The following is a 9458-nucleotide window of genomic DNA, read 5'->3' as shown; positions in this document are numbered from 1 at the left end:
ACTACAAGAAGAGCTGCTATATTTTTGTATATGTGGGTCCTTTTCCCATATTTATGATGTCTTTGGGATACAGATCTAGAAGTGGTATTGCTGGCTCAAAGAGTATGCAAAGTTTTATAGCTTTTTGGGCATAGTTCTAAATTGTTCTCCAGAAGGGTTGAATCAGTTCACAACTCTACCAACAATGCATTAGAGTTCCAATTTTCCTACATCTTCTCCAACATTTATCATTTTCCTTTTTTGTCATGTTAGCCAATCTCATAGGTGTGATGTGGTACCTCTGGGTTGTTTTGATTTGCATTTCTCTAATCAATAGTGATTCAGAGCATTTTTTCCATATGATTATAGATAACTTTAATCTCTTTATCTGAAAATTGCCTGTTCATATCTTTTGACCATTTATCAGTTAAGGAATGATTTGTATTCTTATAAATTTGACTCAGTTCTCTATGTATTTGAGAAATGAGACCTTTATCAGAGACACTAGTTGTAAAAATTGTTTCCCAGTTGTTTGTTTCCCTTCTAATCTTGGTTGCGTTGGCTTTGTGCAAAAACTTTTCAATTTAGTGTAATCAAAATTATTTATTTTGCATTTCATAATGTTCTTTATCTCTTGTTTGGTCATAAATTCTTCCATTCTCCATAATTCTGATAGTAAACTATTCTTTGCTCTCCTAGTTTGCTTATAGTATCAGCCTTTATTAAGACTGCCATTTTAGAGCTTGAAGAAACTTTGAAAATGATTTAGTTCAACCTTCACATTTTATAGTTGAGGGCCAAAGACACACAGGTAGTAAGTGACAATGCAGATATTGGAGACCAAGGAGAAGACAAGTTGTTTCGTAATTGTCTCTTGCCTTGCCACATCTTCTTTTTAGATGGTAGGTGTAGGTAGGATGGGATCATCATTCATGCTCCACTTTGTGTCTTAGAAGCAACATGCTCAGATAGGGATCAGATAGACTAGACCTGGGTAATGGAAGGGTATGCCTTCTTCAAACAAAGCAGATCTAATAGAAAGGGAAAATCATGCTATGTTTTACAAAGCTATATGGGAACCCAAGGATGATACAGCAGAGAACATTTGGGGTGATAATAAGAGAAAAGAGCAATGGAAGTGAATCATAGGACTTAGAGCTGACAGTGATTTTAAAGAGAATTTAGTCTAACCTCTTTATTCTATTCATGAGGAAACAGGGGAGTTAAGTGATATGTGCAAGGTCACCTATGTAGTAAGTGGCAGATATGGGAGTTGAACCCAGGTTTCTGACTTTAGATCTAGTGCTCTTTTTACTATAATTGAAGCTAGATCACTGAACTTTGAATGGGAAGACCTGACCTCAAATTCTGCCTCAGACACTTACTAGTTATGAAATCTTGGGTGAGTCACTTAGCTTCTCCCAGCCTCAGTTTCTCTATCTGTAAAATGGGTATAATAATCAGATAAGGTAATATATGTGTGTGTTTGTCCTTGGTTGCTGAAGAAGACCATGTTATCAGAGAAATGATGACATGACTAGCACTTGACTTCGTTTTGAGTGAGGGAGGGCTGAGTAATATATGTAAAGTGCTTTGAAAACTACAAAACACTATATAAAAATTATTATTATCATTATCATTATTATGATACATCACAGTGATTTATCACCTTGGGAATTTACTATAGAGTACCTGAATAAGAGTGATAATATGAAGGATGCTTTCCTAATAATGATTAACTGACACAAAGACAGAATATAACAGTAGAAGAGAGGGGGGAATCCTACTGCTGGAAGCTTTATTCCTATATCAGAGCATCCAATAAATTCTGCATTTCTCTTGTTGATGACTTAATCTACCAGGAAGTAGAGAAAACAATAAGGAAAACACAGGAACCTGTGTCAGTGATGTAAAAGTGATGGGAATCTTAGGAGAGAGTGACTATGTTCTCTTAGACTATGTAGTAGATGGAAATCACAGGTCTGATTCCTCTTACTGTTCGCCTCCCACAATCCTCAAAGAGGTATATACTCAGTGGAAGCCACATACTTCAAGAAGGACAGATCCATGGAAAAAACTGTTAAAACTCCCTGGAGTAGAGAAAGCAGATATAACTGGAGAGGATGTAAGTGACTATGTGAACTGTTCACTAGCAAAATTAAAGAATCATGGCATCACAGTCCTCTGGGATTTCAGAATCTTAGAACATCAGACTTGGGCAGAACCTCAGAGGCCACCTAATCTGACTGGTACATGAAGAGTTGTCTCTTTAGTACATACCTGTCAACTGGTCATTCCGCCTTTTGTTCCAAGGCCTCCAGCGAGGAGTATTTGTTCAGTCTCTTTGGATGTGAGGAGTGGGTAATCTACTATTGATCTGGGGAGTCTGTTTCTAGCTTCTTCAACTAGTCCTTGGATTTTAAGGTGCTGAGGCCCTCTACAAACCTGATCCTCAGTTTATTGAAGTTTTTCCTGGAGTATGGTGCTGGGAATTTCACACAGTAGTCCAGATGTGGACTCCAGATGTGGATTCTAGGTCAGAGCATAAGAAGACAATCATTTGCTTTGCTCACTGGGCCTCTCTTAATGTAGTCTAAGATCTCATTAAATTTTCTGGCTGCACAATTGCACAGTTGACTCGTATTGAGCACCTAGTCCAAAAAAGACCAAAAGATCTTTTTTTTTTTTTAAAATACAAATTGCTCTCTTAGCCTGCCTCTCAGATTCTGAATTTTCAAAGTTGAGTTTTTGAACTCAGGTGTAAATCTTTTCTTCATCAAATATCATAATATTCATTTTCACTCTTCCTTGTAGAGACTTTTTGCTAATCAGTCATTCAACCTGTTAGTTAACCTTTCTGTCTTTGTGTCATTTACAGATTTGATAAGTGTGCCATCTATACTTTTGTCCAAGTTATTCATAAAAATGCTGGACACCCCAGGATCAAGGACAGGTCCCTGGGGTGTTCCATTAGAGATCTTTTAAGTTGACATTAACCTTTTAATGACTATTTTTTTATTCCAATCTCAATTAGTTCCACATCTCCCTAACTATTCTTTGATCTAGCATTCAACTCTATCATGTCCATAGGAATTGCAAGAGTGACCTCTCCTAGTCACCTATAAAGACGAATGGTGAGAAGGCCCAAGATCCACCTAAGTTCTGGGGATCTCATCACCAGAAATCAGGTGATCAGTCTTTCAGCCACAACTCCTGAGATGTGGTCAGTGGAAGACTGTTGTTGTTTTATAGGTTTTCATTCCTAAACTGGATACTAGCTGTTTGTTTGTTTGTTTTTTTTAAAGAAAACAGGTTTCTCTATCCTGAAACTGTCTTAAACCAAAGGATGGTAATTCAGAAAAAGAATTTCTAAAAGTCCATAAAGTTTCTCTCTGCCTGAAAGAAACACAGTCACACACACACGCACACACACACACACACACACACACACACACACACACGAAGCATCTGCCAGAGTCAGGACTGAGCATGTTGCCAGCTGAGTCAAGCAGCAGGGGCACCTGCTTGGGGCCAGATTTGACCATAACAGTGCAGATGCCACTGCAGTTAATAAGAATTACTATTGACTTTTTTTAGAGGTTTGGGAGATGTGGGGACCACATAGAAAACCTATCAGTTATAAATGGAAATAAATATGACACAGTTATTTTAAAAGAAAATGTAGTGTATTCACTGCCTAGTCTACTGTTGCTTTTATTAGTAGTTAGTGTTGAATTTGCAAAACCTGAACATTATAGAGAATGGGGGGGAGGGTGAAAGAGATAGGAAGGTGAAGGGGAGGAGAGAGAGAGAATAAAAGAGAATGTGAGAGAATGAGAGAATGAGAGAGAATGAAAGAGAGAGAGAGAGAAAGAGAGACAGGATCCCAGCGAAGCTTGTATCTGATGTTTAATTAAACTGCAATATGTAGTAAAAGAAACATCAGTGAAATTACAAGTAACATTGAATGTGGATTGGGATGTTTTAAAATGATTGATTCATGAGAGTATTAGATCTCAACAAATAGAAAATCTTCCAACCTCAATATTTTTAATATTTTAATAGTGGCAACTGGTAGTGCAGTGGAAAATACCCTGGGCCTGAAATCCGAAAGAGCCAAGTTCAGCTCCAGTCCGAGACACTGACCAGCAGTGTGATCCTGAGCAAGTCACTTAGATGTCTTGTTTGCCTTAGTTTTCTTTGCTATGAAATGGGATTAATAACAACACTTACCTCAGAAAGTTGTTGTGAAATTCAAATGAGATTATTTATAAAAGTGCTTAGCAGAGTGCCAGGCACATAGTAGGCATTACATAAATGCTCATTATATTCCCTTATAACCCTTTCCTGAAATAACCCCTATTCAAGTTATCTTAATATAGAAAGTTTGGTCAGAGGATTTCTGTTACAAGTGTAGATGATACCATCTTAAAAATTAGAGATGGAACTGTTTAAGATGATTTTTAGGACATAGAGAATTTGTATCTTTAAGTGTGTTTCTTTTCTATTTTCCCTAGTTATCTTAGTTACGCTTAGTTTTTGCTGCTATGCTGGCAATTGTATTGTCTCTGATTAGTTTTCTGTTAATTCCTTCTCAAAGCATCAGCTGTACTTGTGCTATCCCAAGTATGTCTGTTTAGTCCTGGTACCCACTAGGGGTCATGCTGCTCACATGGGGGAAGTATCTGTGCCATTTCTTGGATCATCATTACTGTCCTTTGCAGAGGTGTTAAGTACAGTTAGGAAGGCCAGATCCTTTGGAGGAGCATGAGACCAGCTGGGCTGTCCCCAGATGAATAGCAGGTTTCCCTTCCCCTTGATCTTTCCCTAGAGGAATGGACAACTATGTGAGTTATTATGGAAATTTATCCTAGAAAGATGACTTTGGGAAAATGGGTGTTAATTCTTTCACATTTTTGTTTTAGGGATCAGGGATGAAAATGGTGTCTCTTGCTGGGAGCCTTCTTTCAGCTGGAATCCAGAAATAATCACCTCCATTTACTAATGCAGCAAAAGTAGATTCTCCAAGGAATAGTCTTCTCCCAGTAAGTGGTCTTTCATTTGCTGAATTCTTAACTACTACACTTTCAGTGGGGGTGAGGGAAGTATCTTTGTTTCATTTTCTCAAAGGGCATCCTATGTAAGGGAAGATATCATTAATTCATTCAACAAAAGGTGTCTGCTTTGTGCAAGACACTGTGCTATGTGTGGTGGGGGACAGAAATGAATAGGATACTGTCCTACCCTCAAAAAGCTTAAGTCCAGTAGAGGAAAAAAAAACGTGTGCTTGGAATCTCCAGCCATAGAGTATGGCCGAATGCCAGAGATGCCAGGAGCTCTATGAGACATCATAGAATCATAGATTTGGAAGCGACCTTAAAGTTGTTCTCATTTTACATATGAAGAAACTGCGGCGCAGGGTGAAATTTTAAGGGTTTTGGGGTATCTAGGCTCTCTGCAAATGATTCTAGCACCCACTGATGGTGTTCCCTCAAAATATAAGGGTAGTTCCATGTACCCTAGATTCATTTAGTCACTTGCAGTTGTATTAGCTTTCACAAAGAAAAAATTACTTCAAATGGTAAAAATAACAGATATATGTTTAGTCCCCTAGCATGTGGGATGTATAATTCCCCCTTATCCTCCCTCAACATCATAGCCTCTGGGGAGAAGGAGGAGATTAGTTTCATAGTTTAGTTCAGTTCCCATAGAGCGCAGCCCCAATTCCAAGTCCCAAACCCACTTTGGGCTGGAGTCCCTGGTATTTTGGCTTCTCGGGGCTTCCCTGCTGGGCTGACAGGCTCCAGCATTCCAACTGGCATCCTGGTTCCTAGATCACCATGACTCAAACTCCTGATTCCACTGGGGATTACCACCTGAAACTGAGGGCCAATAAAACAGAATAGAGACCACAAGCCCCCTTTTTTGGAAGTCAGGGTAAAGTTGGGGGGAGGAAAGTATCCCTACCTCTTCATTGAGTGCATGGTGCCCATGCTGTGAATGAACTGTAATCTTCCCTTGAGGACCCAGCAAGGAAAAGTGCACAGGAAAGTAGAGAGATTGTCTCAGTCTGGCTAGTTTCAATGCCACAGCCTATTTTGGCTATGCAAACAATTAAGACTACATTCACATGTTAGGAAAACACCAGATGCAGGGTGCCTCCATGTTAGGCAGTCTGCGCATGCCCAAGGGCAAGTCTTTACACACACATATATTATACACATATACACACATATATATTTATAGCCGAGAGAGAGAGAGAGAGAGAGAGAGAGAGAGAGAGAGAGAGAGAGAGAGAGAGAGAGAGAGAGAGAGAGAGAGAGAGAGAGAGAGAGAATAGATTAGAGTTGGTTGGTTGGTGGGAGACCTACAATGTCATTAAGATACAATAGGGAACTGTTGATGATGGTGCCTCCAGATAATGGTAATTTATATTTTGAACAATTCTCTATCTTTTGTTTCTCCTGTAGTTGTGGGAGGCATGGGGATGGAACAGGGAAAGGAGGGAGGCTTTGCCCCCTGGAGATTGCCTGAGGTACCCTTAAGAATCTCTCTGTCTCTCTATTGGCTATGGAGAGCTCCCTTCTTCCGTATCCAACCCGGACTGGCTCCCTGCACAAGACTGCCAGGAACCAGACCCCTATACCAGCAGGAAGTGTCCCAGCATGTTGCCTTCCTGGGGTGAGGGAAATGGGGTCCAGGGAAATCAGAAGTGGTCTGAGGTGACTTCAGTAAAAATAGAAAACAGATCTGCCTCCATGTGCATGTTTAAACTGGGAATTAATCAGTCCCTGCGTCCCTGTGCCTGCGGAAGCACAGTTATATAGGTCCCCATTGGGAAACAATGTTCTTTACACACTAACACCCTATAAATTACTATTCCTTTTCATCATATCAGAGGAGTTCAAGTTAAAATGACACTGGGAGTGAAAAATGCCCCTTAAGTTGCTCCGGGGTAAGGGGCTGTTGCTAGGCAAAGGAAAAGGGGGTCTTTTCATTGATACAATGTGGGGCTGGATTTCAGCCAGTCCCAATTGTGCTTATCTTGCACTGTTTCCTTATTCATCCAGGGGACAGAAGGGAGTAAAATTCCTAGAAGGAACTTTTCTATCCCTTTATGGGTGGCTGGCAGATCACAGGGATAGACACAAACAATAGTAATATGTTGATTCATGATGATTTATTCTCCCTGGTTTTCAAGATTCATTCCATCATCTCAAATGCCAGTAAAGGAGCAGAAGAGGCACTCATTACGACAACCCACTCCCTTCGGCTGTATTTACCAGGACAACTTTGCTTGGCAAAAGCTGTGCCCATCAAAAAGGAGTGTGTTTTTGGAGGCAATTAAAGCAAAAAGACCAGTTGAAAATAAAACACTCTGTTTTAGGACAGATATTGGAAATCCCTGTAACAAACGGTTAGGTTTTTATTTTTAAATGAGTGTGTATGTGTGCGTGTCTTCTTCAAGGTAAATGAGTGTTACTGCAGACAGATACGTTATTACTTTAAGCCCCCCAGTGAATATTACTCCGACAGGCTATACACAATTGATATAGATATGAGCACAGTGTTGTGGTTGGGGTTGATTTATAGGAAGGTGTAGGTGTTTGATGGGCTTGTAAAATTCCCTATCATGTGACAACTCGGGCTGGAAATTGGGTGATATTTGGAACTGCTAAGATTGTGAGCCCGCTGGGCAAGGATCAGCAGCTGTATTCCGCAGCACCTAGCACATTATTGACACTCAGTAAAGACTGTTTATTATCATTATTTTACTACTGTTAGCCAGAATGGATTCTGCCTCCAGTGTTGATGGTGTTGTGGGGGCTAAGAGAAGATGATTAATAAATAGCATTGTGCAAATGTCATTCCTTTTTACTTGTTAGTTATGCTACCTATGGCCATGGTACCCTCTTGATACCCTTCCCTATTCCCTCATTTTTGGTGGAACACAGGGAATTCTAGAAAACAGCATGTCTCTGCTTTGTCCCTATGTGCCTTGTTCTCTCTGGTCTTTCTTTTGATTCTGCATGAATAACTTTAGTTTAGGCCTTATTTGGCATAGATGGTATGATGGTGGTTTAACAGTCAGCTGGAACCTGTAAATGGAAGGGAGCTGGCTCTGTGATTATAATGGGTTGTATAGGAATTTAAGGATGAGTGGTGGTTTTATTTTCAAGAAACATTTTTTAAAATGTCCTGAGCTTTTGTGGGCTTAGGAATTTTGCTTTAGAATTGAATTTTTTAATAAGAAAGAATTTAATATGAAAGAATTTCTTTAACATGAAGAACTAAATTCTGGCTTTGTTTTCTCTTTTTCTCTCTCTCTGTCTCTCTCTTTGTCTCTCTCTCTGTCTTTTCTGTTTTCTCTCTCTGTTCTTTCTGTTCTCTCTCTCTCTCTCTCTCTCTGTTTTTTCTCTCTCTGTTCTTTCCCTGTTCTTTCTGTTCTCTCTGTTCTTTCTGTTTTCTCTCTCTCCTCTTTCTCTTTTTTGTCAATTTCTCTCTTACTCTGTCTTCTTCTTCCCTCCCTCCTCTCCATACCTGCTCTCTGTCTCTTACTTCCTTTCTCTCCTGTAAATCCAGGACCAGACCCTATTTATCTCTGGTGCTGAATAGAATTCTTGAGAATAAGAATACTTAAAGAGTCTACTGCTTTTTTTTTTCTTTTTCCTTTTCTGGGCAATAGATGACTAGTCCCTTAATACCCCTAACTGTTTACTATAGAAAAGCTAATTTCACTTCTGCCAATAAAGTTCTGAACAAGTTTGATTTTTTTTTCTGATGAAAATTAATATTTTCACTGTTTGCCCCTGCCCTTCCCCTTGCTAAGATGCAGTAGAAGCTTATATCCATTCACTCAGCCCATGATCAGACCTTATTTGTCCACAGTAAGGCAAGCTCACAATTCCAGGTGGCCTGACCTTTTCATGATATTATACTGCTGATAGGCTTAACCTATGTATTTTGAATGCCTTATATTTAGCTGGTGAAATGTTTTGAAGACAGATTTTTTTATAGGCATATAAAGTGCATTGAGCTTCAAAATACCACCTCTTGCTTGGTTTTCACTGGTTTTGTATACTAGTTTGTTAGGTGCTATAACAAATATTTTTGACCTAGACTTTTGAGAGGAATAGCAAATAAAAATAATACCCAGAAAATCTTCACTATTATTCATTATACCAATTAAGTTCTATATATTCTACACAAATATAGTGTATTTAAGTCTTTTACAAGGAACGAAACTGAAAAACATTACAAAACCTTGAAATTGAGAATGTCTTTGGTTTAGTAGGTCTGAAAATCAAACAATGTCATAATGTAATAGGTGTTCTCATATTTATGGTCTGATTTTTTTTTCTTTGAATGGAAGTCATTATTATTGAAAGAACAAAGCTCAGATAGAAACTAAACAATGATTAATAAATAGATTCTACCTTACTAATTGTAGAATAAAGAATAACTATTCAAGACCCATT

At 38.9% G+C, this 9458-nt stretch overlaps 1 long non-coding RNA gene across 1 annotated transcript in view; it reads left to right on the top strand.

The window, feature by feature from the left end:
- Positions 1–367: 367 nt before the first annotated feature.
- LOC140501152 (uncharacterized) overlaps positions 368–9458 on the top strand; it is a 33393-nt gene continuing 24302 nt past the window's right edge. The window contains exons 1-2 of the long non-coding RNA XR_011966079.1: positions 368–3167; positions 4905–5024. This is a non-coding gene — a long non-coding RNA (uncharacterized lncRNA). The remainder of the gene's footprint in view (positions 3168–4904; positions 5025–9458) is intronic.

This window comes from Notamacropus eugenii, chromosome 4, assembly GCF_028372415.1.
Source record: "Notamacropus eugenii isolate mMacEug1 chromosome 4, mMacEug1.pri_v2, whole genome shotgun sequence".
Taxonomy (NCBI): Eukaryota; Metazoa; Chordata; class Mammalia; order Diprotodontia; family Macropodidae; genus Notamacropus; species Notamacropus eugenii.
The sequence above is the reverse complement of the archived record's forward strand: the minus strand, read 5'-3'. Positions and strand labels throughout refer to the sequence as shown.